Source organism: Periophthalmus magnuspinnatus, chromosome 5, assembly GCF_009829125.3.
Source record: "Periophthalmus magnuspinnatus isolate fPerMag1 chromosome 5, fPerMag1.2.pri, whole genome shotgun sequence".
Classification (NCBI taxonomy): domain Eukaryota; kingdom Metazoa; phylum Chordata; class Actinopteri; order Gobiiformes; family Gobiidae; genus Periophthalmus; species Periophthalmus magnuspinnatus.
In genome coordinates, this window is record NC_047130.1 from 2,128,293 (window position 1) to 2,142,782 (window position 14,490).

The following is a 14,490-nucleotide window of genomic DNA, read 5'->3' on the forward strand; positions in this document are numbered from 1 at the left end:
TCACTGTCTGTTTTTTATAATAGTGCTAATGAGAACATAGGTAGTATTGAAATGAGTTGTGATCTGCACAAGCATGCCCCTGTGCAGCTCAGGGAATTAAAAGCAGTGCTCTTCCTTCAGCTCACCTCTCACTCAGGTCTTATGCCATACCATTTCCTGCGTAGACCTAATTCTGTCAAAGGCTAAAGCCACGTGAGTGAATCAGGTCATTCTCATTCACACAATGTGATCAGTGCAATAAACAAGATTTACATTAGACACTCACAGAATATTTTGACTTCATACATTACTTTTCATTCATATTGTAATATTATGCACCCAAGAGTTGCTCTGGTAGCTTGAAACTTCAAATGTAGAATACTCAGAACAAAAAGAAGCAGAGAGCAACACCTGATTTTGTGTATATACTTACGAGGAAAGAGTAGGCGCAGGCATTTTGTTACACTTCAGTAATCTAAACTAACACTTGATAATTTGGCATTGTTTTACTTTCCTACAATCCCATTGTACTGTAGGATTATTACCAAAATTAGTGTTTAAGGCAAATAAAAGTATGATAAATCAGGTACAAGTGTGCAACACGTTTTAGGGAAAGTAATATAAACTTTAGGGAATGAAATACAAATGAAATGAATGCAGTGTTACTTTCTTATCTTTCTATTGACCTATTCTATTACAGATGTTACCTATTCCCCTGGTGCTAAGTATATAAAAAAAAGCAGGGCATTAAAATATTTATGTACATGTCTATATGTCTATGTAAAGTATATACTTTCCCTGTGTTAAGACATGTTATTGATGTTAATAAGGTTTGTATAGTGTGTCTAGTGCAATGCTGCCCTCTGGTGTAGAGGTCATATACTGCTACTGTTTCACTAAAATGTGTCATCTGCAAACAGTGCACAGAACCTTCAGGCTCAAATGCTGACAAGAACACCAAGTGACTTGAGTGGAAAGAAGGAGAAGAACTGCCTTAATGACTAAAAAGACCTCAGTGGTTATATGCTAATGTTAAACCATATTTATATTTTCAAGACTTTGATGCCATTTAGTGCAAAACAATGACTACAACCTTACTTCCATTGAACTAAAACTTTCATCACAGTTGTTCCAGGAAAAAGCATGTTTTTACTTTAAACAGATTCTCAAATGTTTAAAAAATGTATTTAAAATAGCACTGTGGGTTACACAGGTTTGTGACTAACTCATCACAACAGAAAAGATAATAATAAAAACTACCACACAATAAATTAACCAAACATCAGAACAACAAGGCAAAACATACCTGTCCATGCTCTGTTAGACAGAAGATGTACTATTGCAACTGCTGTTGTTCCATCTCTACACTGTCCCAGTCACTCAGAGCACACAGTCACTCAGAGCACACAGTCACTCAGAGCACACAGTCACTCAGCGCACACAGTCGCTCGGAGCACACAGTCGCTCAGCGCACACAGTCGCTCGGAGCACACAGTCGCCCAGAGCCCACAGTCACTCAGAGCACACAGTCACTCAGAGCACACAGTCACTCGGAGCCCACAGTCACTCAGAGCACACAGTCACTCAGAGCACACAGTCACTCAGAGCACACAGTCACTCAGAGCACACAGTCACTCGGAACCCACAGTCACTCGGAGCACACAGTCACTCAGAGCACACAGTCACTCAGAGCACACAGTCACTCAGAGCACACAGTCACTCGGAACCCACAGTCGCTCGGAGCACACAGTCACTCGGAGCACACAGTCGCTCAGCGCACACAGTCACTCAGCGCACACAGTCGCTCGGAGCACACAGTCACTCGGAGCACACAGTCGCTCAGAGCACACAGTCGCCCAGAGCCCACAGTCACTCAGAGCACACAGTCACTCGGAACCCACAGTCACTCGGAGCACACAGTCACTCAGAGCACACAGTCACTCGGAGCCCACAGTCACTCGGAGCACACAGTCACTCAGAGCACACAGACACGCAGAGCACACAGTCACCTGTAGCACACAGTCACTCAGAGCACACAGGCGGAGGTGAGAACAGTGCTCACTGCACCTTTATAGAGCATGTAGCAGTGAAGAGCTGCAGCTCTGGGACCGCGGGCCAATAACATGACAACATATGCACAGCCATCTGCAATGGAAAAACAAATCCTCAAATCCTGTCAAAGATGTAGTGGGTTTGGCCTGTTGAAGGAGTGTTTGGCCTGTCGAAGAAGTGCTCTCCAGCTGCTCGGAATCCTAGTAGATCCTTTCTCTGCTCTCTCTCACTCTGAACACTGCCTCTGTCCTCATGTTCATGCTCCTCCACAAACATTCCACCTGCAGCGACTCTCTGCCTAATACCAATGACACAAATATATGCTGACTACTAATGTGTGCATAGTAATAATCCAAGCAGCCACTATTTTACAAAAGAAAATTAGAACATTATTATCAGCATCTTTACATTACAGTGTTTATGTTCCCCAACCAGGTGCTTTCTTTTGTAGTCTAATCATTTTGTAGTGTGTAAGATAAGCCTTACTAACTTTTACCTCTCGTTCATTCACCTTTCCACCCAGTATGTTCCTGACATAGCCGTCAATGTTTATGCAATGTGAGTTAACTGTTAAAAAACTCTTAAGTAGTTGTAAATATTAACATATTTCTGGTGAAATAAGGTTGTTTAGGTTGCTGTATCCATCAAGAATAACACAAAACACACACATTTATTACGCCCCACACCATATATACCTGCCCCTGTTTTGCTGCTCACCTATAATCCACCCATTGATAAAGAGCAGCAGCTTGGACTCGGCACAATGCCACGAAGCATATGTTTCAGCATCTGCGACTCTCAGACTTTCCTGCAGGAGGATCTCAGTGTCAATCTCTCATTCACAAAAATCTGATCTAAACTCAGCCAATATGTTGTCAATGAACCAGCGCCTTCTCGGGTCACCAACTGTTCACACCCAACAGCTTTCATTGCACGACCTGCTGCAGCAAAAGGCTCTGCTTATTTTTATATTTAGAGTCAGCGTGATGAATTAATTGAACTGTTACAAAAGTGGGCTAATTGTAGGCTAAAAACACAGGATATTAGCAACTGTATGAGAACCATCTATCAAACAAGTCCTAAACTTTCTACGAGGCGCTTAGTTGTTATAGAGAAATTACTCATTAGATGTGTAAGTAATTACAGAGTTAGCATCTGTTTAAATAGTTTTATGAGGTGGTGGTGAGCTAGATTTCTGACTGGTTGTTGTGGCAAAATCTATCTTTTTTAACTTACATATTATTATAATTTAGTGTTTTATGTTGCACTTTATCAACGAAGAAAGTTCCTAGTTTGTGAGCTGTGTTCACTGACAATGACAATAAAAGTCTTCTGATTCTGAAAAGTGTAAATTAACCAGCAGAAAAGTAATTAGTAATTATTGTAGTATTACTTAATTAATTCAGTCAATGCACAATAAAGCCAAGTTATGTCTGAAAACACCTTCCCTCTCAATACTATATCTCAGTTATTAAAGATTTGTTAGAAGTTAGGCTGCAAATCTTGGATGTCATCATTTGAGCACGCTGAATTAATTGATCTGCTGCACAAGTGGGCTATTTGTAGGCGAATTAGGCATGCGCAGTTTAGTTTATGAGCAGACACATGATTTTTGGAGTCTGGTTGCATTACGGCTGCGCACAAAAAACAGTAACAATGTGCAAATTTCTAATCCAACTTGTACTGGGACAAACCTGTTGCTTTGCTCCGGGTCCAGAATAATGAAGTCCAGTCCAGGGTTTGAGTTGCACTCCACTGGCACAGCGCAGATCTGCAGCATCCACACACGTCGCAGGCAGCCACACACGCTGCTATGGAGTTACAGCATTAAAGTAAACACTGGGATTAATTGACGCATCATTTCATTCAGGAACATTTGATATAGATAGAGCCATGTCTGTGCAAGTGGGCTGTCAGCACGTGTGTAGGACGTAGTGTCTTTATGTAACTCTTTACTTCTACTAAACAAACGTGCAGGAATTTGAAACAGACAAGACAAACCTTAAAAAGATGAAGCCTTTATATTTGGTTCGCCCCGTGCGTAAAAGTTGCAATAACAATAAGAAAAGTAGCATGGACTTTTATAAGAAAAACAAAAAGTGAACTTCCTGTTTCGGGGTGGTCCACAGACTGAGGAGAAAGGGAGGAGGAGGAGGGAGGGGAGCAGGGGGTGCAGCATTCCCGCATTGGCTGAACAACTCACTCCAGGGCGCTGTGCGGGACTCCAGAGACGAACATGGGCTTCGGTTTGGTCCCGTGTGCGTAAAGTGACCAAAACGAAGCGATGGAAGAGAAACGCGCGTGAAACGAGGATAAAGCGGTGTTTTTCATCTCCATCTGACCCGAACAGGAGAAAGAAGGAGTAAGACAGAGACGAGGGGAGAGAGGGGGGCTCCTAACTGGAAACTTTCACAGCCTTTCTTGGACCCTGCTCCCCTCCACGGATTCTGGGAAACAAGTCAGAAAAGAAAGTTTAATGCACAACATCACTGCATGAAGCAAAGGTAAGCGCGTCTCTGCTGGTGTTTATTTATTTTTCTATCACACACACTGTCTCTCACGCTGATGCACAAGTTTCTGATTTACAACTAATAAAAGTAGCGACATGTTTTGCCAGTAAATAATTCCCAGTTCGTAGTTGAAATGAACCAAAATGTACTTTAAATGCGCTTCGATGATGGTAAAGTGTCTCTTTGCTGAAGGGATTGGCTGACCTTTAGTGTCAAACAGGGGTCATTAACTTGTATTAATTTAGACACATTATTTATTGACTGGGTTGTCTGTTTACTGGTGTTTTCTGGCAGAGAATGGATTATTTAAAGGTGTTAACTGCTATTGTTTATTGTACATTTACATAACAGTACATAATTTAAAGTTAGAGGAATTATTTAGATTGAAATGTTCATCAATTTCAATGTTTATTAATCTAAAAAAATAGAGCAGTTAAATAAAATGCCTGTCTAAATGTAATATGGAAATCAGAATTGACTATAGTTTTCTGTGCAGTAGTTTGTGATGATCAGATGTTGGGCTGTAGGTCAAGCTGTAGGCCTGTAGCTGTGGTCTGGTCCAGCTTGTTCACTGGTAAAACCTGGTGCTCCCGCTGCTGCTAGTAAGTTTTGAAATCATCTGGCTCAGGCAGCCCAGGGTCGCTGGGCCACCCGGGAACAGCTGTTTCTTGTAACCTGACATACTTGAGGTGCCAATATCTTTTCCAAATGTGAGTTTCAGTAGGACACCCACAAACAACATCCTCTGACTGCACTGGACAAGGAGCGGACAGCAGTGTGCAGATTTGTCTGTGAGGTTTGTGATTATAATGTTCAACGTGCCAGTGCCATTTCTATATGTGAGTTTCTAAGGTTAAAATGACAGGAAACATCTTCAATCGTTAGAAGTAAATGAGCTTTTTAGTGAAATTACCATTCTAAGACACAGGTCAAAGAATCTACTTTTGCCCACTGAGTATAAAGCAGCACATTCCTCACCATAACGCTGCAACAGTTTTGTGGATCAGTGTAAAGGTCATTGATGTTTCAGTGCTTGCCGGTCAGGGTAATATATTTTTAGCATTTCAAAATTAGGACCAACATTTTGATACATTTTGGCTGGATTGCATATCACTGTACAATTTATATACATCTTCTTGGTGTCAATATATGTAATCTAATCATCACAGGAGCGTTTTAACTAATGTGCGGAGATTAGCAGCAGCTCTTAATGCAGTGGATGTGTAGAGACTAAAGAGCGTCAACACTGGACTCAATGGACTAACCAAAGCCTTATTTCTTCCACAGTGACAGTGAGAAGTGTTGAGCACACAAACGCACAGTCTGTTTACTCAGGCTTTCACTCAGAATGAGAGCATCATCACCGGCAAACACGGGATATTAGCAACCGTATGAGAGACATCTATCAAACAAGTCCTAAACTTGCTACGGGGCGCTCAGTTGTTATAGAGAAATTACTCATTAGCTGTGTCAGTAATTAAGGAGTCAGCATCTGTTTAAATAGTTTTGTCAGACGGATGGTGAGTTGGATTTGTGGCTGATTGTTGTGGCAAAGTGGTAGTAGGATTAACCAACAGAAACAATGTAATTAGTTATTATTGTAGTGTTACTTAATTCACAGTGTCACATCAGCCAATGCACAATAATGTCAAGTTATATCTGAAAACACCTTCGCTCTCAATACTATATTTCAGTTATTAAAGATTCATTACCAGTTAGGTGGCAAATCTTGGGTGTCGTCATTGTTTTACATGTTTAATTAACTGATTATTGTTAATGATGAGGAGCAGTAGCAAATAAGAACCATCTAAAATGTCAAGAGTTCAACCAACGCAGGACCTAAAGCAATGAAACAGACGATTTAAGGCTGTAGTGGAGTAGACTAGTGTACATGGTGCTGATGACATCTCCAAGTTGTAGCCTTTGCCATGTACTTCTTAAAAATTGTGAAGCTCATAAGATTGTGTGTCATATTTTTGCTTGCACGTTAAATGTTATATTCCCATTGGCTCTCTCAGTTGCACGGGGAGAGAGGGAAGTGTACTTGTTCATTGCTGAGGTGTGAAAGACTCCGCAGGGTGCTTCCTTGCTCTGGCTGCAGCGTATAAAGTGTGGTATACGGCCAAAAGGCTCCTAATGAGAATTCTTAAACAAATAGAGCAGAGAGGGAGGGGCCAGTGTGATGTTATCAGGGCCTGTATCACCTGTGATTGGTCAGGAAGAAAACAGTGCAGGGATATGTCCTGTGTGGTGTTGGGAAATAGTTCTGCTAAAAAATGTAATGTCACAAGTAGGTAACAATATCTCATATATATTAGAACTAAATAGCATTATTTTCATAGTAAAATATATTGATTTATGGGTGGAATAGTGATCTTTATCATCTTTTAATGAAATAGATTTATTGTATTTCATAATTCAAATATAATCCAATATGCTGTTCCCCTGTGTTTTATGCATATGAACTCATAATATAATATGCAGTTTGTGGGGTTGTGTAATTAACTGGGATTAAAATTCAATCATTTCAAATCATGAATAAAATACTTAATAATATATTGGTCAAGAGGTCTACTAGGTCAAAATTCAAGATTCAAGATTTCTTTATTTGTCTCCCTTAGGAGAAATTTTTCTTGGACCAATGGGCTGCCCCATTGGTCATATGGATCCTGTGGTTTGGGGCAGAGTTCAGACTTTGGAGGAAGAAACTGGACTATTTTTATGTTAAATGCCTTTTAGGAAAGGCAATTTTATTTGTGTTGCACAATTTATGCACAATGTAATTCAAAGTGTTTTACAGAATAAGAAAGACATTAAAATCACAATAGAACAAATCAAAGCATAAATAATCATCATAAAATCAACATTAAAAGAGAAGGGGGAAAATTGTTTCTTGTCAATGTTACAGAAATTGATATTTAAAGCCATTATTTTTTGTTTTTAATAAAACAAAATATAATTCCACAGAAAATTCTGATCAATCAGTATGGGAGAAAAAATTATATCATATTCCCCAGCTCAAAATATCCTCTAAAAAAAGCCCAGTAATTAGACAGAGTTGCAAAAAGAAGGACATATGTAAAATAAAGTTAAGGCTTCTTTGTTTTCATCCTTACTTTTTACCTCTTCATTATAATATTGTATGATTAAGTCATAATAAAAAATAAAAAAAATTAAAAACACTTAACATTGATTATATCAGAGCAGGGCCACTAGCAGATCACATGATGTCAGCCGGCAGCAACAAGTGGTGTGTTTTTGTCCATATTCCATTTTGGGACGCTCAGCAAGAAACCAGTGTCACGTGACGCCCTGCAATCCTCCGCTGACCCCCCTCCCACCTTAGACCCCCCTCCCCACCTCGGACCACCCTCACTGGGATCACAGCCCCTCAATCAGGCCCTTTCACACTCGCTGAACCTGAAACAATCAGGGTTTAATAGCAGCTGTCTGTCTGTGCCGGCCTTGGCTTGCAACCAATGAGGGACAGGACAGAGAAGGCAGGACAGGGCTGAGGATGCTCCAAGGGACACACGTTTTATCCCATGTCTCCTTTCTCTGCACTTTTCTACTGTTGTAGTGCACTCTTCAGATGGGCCGCTGCGTGTCAGGGATTGGTATTCTGAGGTTATTTTGGGTTCAGTGGGCTGAGCGAGTACTGTTTTCAAACTATTGTACTATTCTATATGGATCCTTTAAACTGTTAAGTCTGTTGAGCTGTAGGTGTAATGAGCACACATTTGGTGGATGGTATTGTTGTCAAATAAAGGATAACTGTCTTTATATAATTTTTCAGTAAATGTAATCTATCCCAAAACTAAAATTCAGTAAGTATATAAATTAACAAAATACTTTTACTTGAGTACTTTGGTAGAGTCACAAGGCTGGTATTTGCAGGTAAAGTAAATGTCAATAATATGGGCCATGGTGGAGCAAAATATTAATACTTTGGATTGATTAGAACCTCACCCAAGTGTACTGCTATTGTGTCCTGGGGCAAGTCACCAGTATTCTGTATGACAGTCACATGTGGTACAGCCTGTGTGGCTGGTTAGGACAGGAAGGGCATCCAGTGCAAAACCCGAGCAAATCACCATGTACTTCTTAGTGATAACTCAGGAACGAAATGCAGACTATTCAAAATCTTTTGTGATGAGGTTGGAAGCGTTAGCAGTGACAGCAGTAGTGATGTTTATATTCTTAAGGAATAAGAATAAGAAACAAGAAACCTACTGAAGTCACTATTTTGGTTTTACTGAAGAAGCTGCTTGGATGAAACGTCTGCACTCAGAAAACTTTTGTCCAGTTGGCAGAATAGAATTTTTCTTATTATTATTTTGGATCATACCTGGACGACTGAGGGATTACACAGACATCTTTTAAATGGTTTTAAAGCTTATGGTAGTCTCTCGTCTCCATTCTAGTAATATCCGAGTGAACATGTAATGATGCTCAAAGTGGATTGGGGAGGGGCTCATACTAAGTAGTGGGTTGACACCAGAGGCCAAAGGCATTACGGCTTGAATTGAGTCAGTCAAAGGGCAAACATAATGAGGGGGAAATGTTGCAGTCATGGGAAAATCTGCAAAATCGCTTTTCACAGAGGGTTTTCTTAAAACATGCAGACCATCAGGAAATTTTATTGGATCAATAGATCAGCGGTGTACATTGATTACTGTTGTTTAGTGATTAAAATAGAATAATTGTTTTTTGTACTCATGTAACAATATTCATATTTTACTGTCTATACGTCCATGTACAAGTGTGAATGCCTGTGATCCATGGTGCTCCTCATTACATAACTTCAGAGAGAGTTGCTTGATGGGTGCGATCACAATTATTGTAATCATAACTGAAATCACAATTTATTTCAGAGGTTCTTCACACAGAAAGTGCAGTGGTGCATCAGCAAGCTTCAGGTTAAGAGAATGAACACATGAAATAAAGAGACACATTTAGCACAAGTATGTGGTTTTGTGATGTTGGATGTAACAGTCAGTTAAAAAATTGAGGCCATGCTCGATATGAAAGCTCAAAATCTGACGAATGCACTCAGTGAGCTGCAGAGGCTGCACTAGCACTGACTCATGATTGGCTGCAGGCATTTGGGTTTAGGTCGATGATTCAGAGCAACTACTTTTAGATATATTTGCAACTTGATTTGTTTGTTGGATGTGAGGCTCATGCAGCTTTCTTATCAAATAATCATCTTAGAAAAAAATTGCAACATAAACAACAGTAAAAGCAGTATTTACTTTTAACATGTTTACCTCCTATTTGGGGACACAGATTTTCATGACTTTTTAAAAATAGTCTGCATATCTTACTCTATCTCCTCTCTGTATGTATAAAACCTGTAGACCTCTATTTGATTCTTGTAATAGTTTAGCTTGTAATACTGTATATCCCTTCTGCTTCTCTGATCAATTTCTCTGACCATTTCCTGCAAAATTCAAACTACTTTTGCTTATTACTTGTGAATAATATTAACAGAATATGGCAACAAACAAAATGCCCCCCAGACCTATGAGCAATAAATCATCTGTTGCTATTTTGGCTTATTCTATAATTGCACAAACTGTTACATAACTCAGTTCATAAAAGTAGAAAAAGTACTTCTGAATGCAAAGGTTTCATTGAGATACTATGTAAATGTATGTGCAGTTTGTGAGAGCATGAGGCCTTCTGTGAGAGGCTATACTGATTACTTGACCTGTTCTTTGACTTTTTCGTACATATTTAGCAGATTTTGTAGTGGTTCTGTTGACAAAAGATCACCTGAATGACTTCATGTAACCTGTGTGAGAATTTGAACGCGTGTGCTGCAGCTTATGACTCATGGTGGGTCCAGTCGTCAGGCAGAAAGTGGCGTGGGGGCGGTGTTTATTATTGCAGCCCGTTGCCGTGGTTACGGTGCATTTGGTCGCCGCCATCATCAACAGTGTAATTACAACATAAGGTTTACAATCCGCCTCGCAACGCACTGGGAAAATGTCAGGTGACCATAGACTTTGTTCTACATGATCAAACTGAATATATTGCCTCATGAGAATACTGCAAAAATACTCAGCCATTGACATCTATTGTACTACAACTTTTAGCTGATATTACTAGAATTATGTTCGCTGTTAATGTAAGTTGTATTATTTTACTGTAACAGCCACAACAAGTTAGTCAAAAGCAAATCATCTTTTAAAGTTGCTCCGGAAAAAAAAAAAATCAGAGATTTTTCATTTGATTTTGTAGTTGTGTCTCAATAATGTTATCTGAGAGGAGATAACATCCTGCCCTGGATGGCAGATGTTCCAGGATTCTTCCACATACCGCACACCAGCTCATTAAACCAGGCCTTATCTCAGATATGGAGCACATGAGCTAAGAAAGCAAAGCAGTTCTGAAATGCATAACAACAGTGAGTATTTGGGGCATTGCTAGACAGACTGTTCTGTCAACTTAGTTTTAGTCATGTTTTTTTTTTTTTTTTTTTTTTTTTTTATACATATTGCTAACTATTTGACTAACATTATGAGTAAGCCATTGAAAGCTGTTTTACTTTGTGTGCGTGCTTGTTTTATTGTTCATTTTTCCTCATGAATTAATTGCAGTTTATTGGACATGTTCACTAAGTTGCACAAAATATTCAGTTCTACCATTTACTATGTGAGACTGAACATATACATCCATCCATCCATCCATTTTCTTCCGCTTATCCGGGGCCGGGTTGCGGGGGGAGCAGTCTAAGCAGGGACTCCCAGACTTCCCTCACCCCGGACACGTCCTCCAGCTCCTCCGGTGGGACCCCAAGGCGTTCCCAGGCCAGAGAGACATAGTCCCTCCAGCGTGTCCTGGGTCTTCCCCGGGGCCTCCTCCCGGTGGGACATGCCCAGAACACCTCCCTAGGGAGGCGTCCAGGAGGCATCCTGAGCAGATGCCCGAGCCACCTCAGCTGGTTCCTCTCAACATGTAGGAGCAGCGGCTCTACTCTGAGCTCCTCCCGTGTGACCAATCTCCTCACCCTATCCCTAAGGGTGCGCCCGGCCACTCTGCGGAGGAAACCCATTTTAGCCGCTTGTATCCGCGACCTTGTCCTTTCGGTCATTACCCAGAGCTCATGACCATAGGTCAGGGTAGGAACGTAGATTGACCGGTAAATCGAGAGCTTCGCCTTTGGGCTCAGCTCCTTCTTCACCACAACGGACGATACAGCGACCGCATCACTGCAGACGCTGCACCGATCCGCCTGTCAATCTCACGCTCCATCCTTCCCTCACTCGTGAACAAGACCCCGAGATACTTGAACTCCTCCACTTGGGGCAGAGACTCACCACCCACCCGGAGAGGGCAAGCCACCTTTTTCCGGTCGAGAACCATGGCCTCGGATTTGGAAGAGCTGATTCTCATCCCAGCCACTTCACACTCGGCTGCAAACCGCCCCAGTGCCTGTTGAAGGTCCTGGCTCGAAGAAGCCATCAGGACAACATCATCTGCAAACAGCAGAGATGAAATCCTGTGGTTCCCAAACCAGACCCCTTCCGGCCCCTGGCTGCACCTAGAAATTCTGTCCATAAATATAATGAACAGAACCGGTGACAAAGGGCAGCCCTGGCGGAGTCCAACATGCACCGGGAACAGGTCTGACTTACTGCCGGCAATGCGAACACAGCTCCTGCTCCGGTCATACAGGGACCGAACAGCCCTTAGCAAAGAGCCCCGGACCCCATACTCCCAGAGCACCCCCTGAACATATACAGCTTATTGGAAATATTAAAACATAAAAAGAAATTCTTCTTCTTTTAAAGTCAATATGATCTAAATTATTATTTTTTCCCTCTCATTAAATACATTTGGAGGGTAAAAGCTCCATAGGCTGTTTGAGGACACATATTGTGAGCAGAATATTGTCTATTGTGTGTGTACCCAAGCTGTTTTACATTCATACAATTATATAATCTGTCGATTTGTAGATTTTAATACTTTGGCACATTTTCTTGTTAGCTTTAAACAAGCTCTTTGTTCGGGTGATAGATTTATATTTCCTTGTATGACACGGTAACCATGACAATTTAAAACAATTTCTGGTCCAAACCTCACTTACCACAGTGACATTGTTGTTTCATAATGCTTGTTTATAAGAATGGACTAAAGAGGTCAGCCTTTGGGAGCCACCAGCCGAGATGAGGATTTGTTGTTATGATTCTTTTGTTCCTCTGCAGTTTTTCTCTTCTTTCATTCATATACAGATGGAGTCTGAGTGTCTCCTTGGCTTGCTTCTATTCCTGTGTGTGTGTGCTGTGTGTGTGTGAGCTGTCACATGTGAGGACTTGGAGAGGCTGGCCCATGCCACGTTAACCAGATCGGATGCCATAACAGGAAGTGGGCACATGCATAGTGACACACGTACATGACTTATTACCACTCCAGGCCAAATCTAGGCATCCTCGTCACTGATACGCTGACATGAATATCTGCTCAGGGTCAAAGGTAAAGGCGCCTTCCGTCAAACCGAGCCAATTTACAACCCAGGTTTATCAGGATGTCCTGTCTGCAGTGGACTCTGAGGGAGAGAAGGTGGAAATACTTCAAATTTGCAACAGTTTTCTAGAGGTTTAAGACAGAACTGTCTGTCTGGCAGCTACACGTGTGGATAAATGTGTTTCTCAGGGACAACAAAACTCAATACAATATTAAATCATTCAATATGATCCTCACAAAACAATACACACAACTCAATACACACATGTCACTACTCTTCTTCTATGCGTTAAACTATAGTTTAACACATAGAAGAAGAAAGCAGGTCCATAAAGGTCTAACTGCTATATTTAAACAGAGAAGCCTAATTGAATTAGATGTTATGTTTATATTACCATAAAAAGAATACTGCTTTTGTTCTTCTGAGGCTTAAAACATATTAAAATTACACTGACGTATCGAGATGCATTCTGAGAATAGTGAGTAAACTGTATGGTTGCACCTCTTGTGTTTATTAATACACCTGGCCTAATATTATTTGCATATTCTTTCAAACTTCATAATGTTCTAGTTCCACACCAAATATGAATTGCTTTAATTAGTTTCATACCCACATCCATTATTAACCTGAATAATCTATAGACCACGAAACTCTGATAATTATTATGCACTTTTATAATGTCATTTACTTGCCTTTACTTTACTTTTTTGAAAAACGAATCATGACCTTAGAAAAATAATATTACTGGCTCCCAATGAGAAAGCGCTTTGAATTTTCATTACTGGTGGAATTTAGTTGGAAAGAGGTGACTACAGTGAGTAAAAGGCTGTACCGCACAGACTGGAGCAGTGTGTGTGTGTGAGGAGAGAGATCCAGATTGTTTTAAATCCACAGCCTCTCAAATTTATGCCCATGGGCTGCTTCTTGGGTGGGCTGTAGAGGGAGGGGGAGAGGGGGCGGTGCTGCGTAGGGGAAAGTTGCCGACTCCAGTCTGCTGCTCCGCGCTTTGGCTTTTCCTGCTGGAACACATTTTCAGCTCAAAGTGCCGTCCTGCCCTGCCCTGCCGCGATTCCACTATCCACGCCACCTACTCCTCTGTGCTGCTCATTCAGTTACTTCAATGTGTCGGATACACTTTGGTTTCGCTGGTTGTAGAGAGGCTGAAGAAGAGAGTTGTGATTGTTCTAGTTGATGAAATTGAGTAAAGTTATTAGATTATTTACTCCTTCTGCAATTACTTATCACATTCTGCTCATCTTAACGTTATGTGATTATGTGACAAGTTAAAAGGCTACTTTGGCTCAGGAACTAACTTTTACAGGCACAATATCTATAAAATGAATGAATAACTGATCATAACATGCAACGGGAAAATTAAATGTGTGAATGAAATTTGGAAAATGAGAGTATTTATGTTTATCTTAGCCCATCCATTTTTGTGATTTATGATTGTTTTGTTTTTTGTTTTTTTATGTT

At 40.7% G+C, this 14,490-nt stretch overlaps 1 protein-coding gene across 2 annotated transcripts in view; it reads left to right on the forward strand.

Moving 5' to 3' along the window:
- The first annotated feature begins 4,235 nt into the window (after window positions 1-4,235).
- gli1 (GLI family zinc finger 1) overlaps window positions 4,236-14,490 on the forward strand; it is a 51,575-nt gene continuing 41,320 nt past the window's right edge. For both annotated transcript variants that reach the window (XM_055221914.1, XM_033966597.2), the window contains exon 1: window positions 4,236-4,535. The gene's annotated coding sequence lies outside the window, so the exon portion shown is untranslated. The remainder of the gene's footprint in view (window positions 4,536-14,490) is intronic.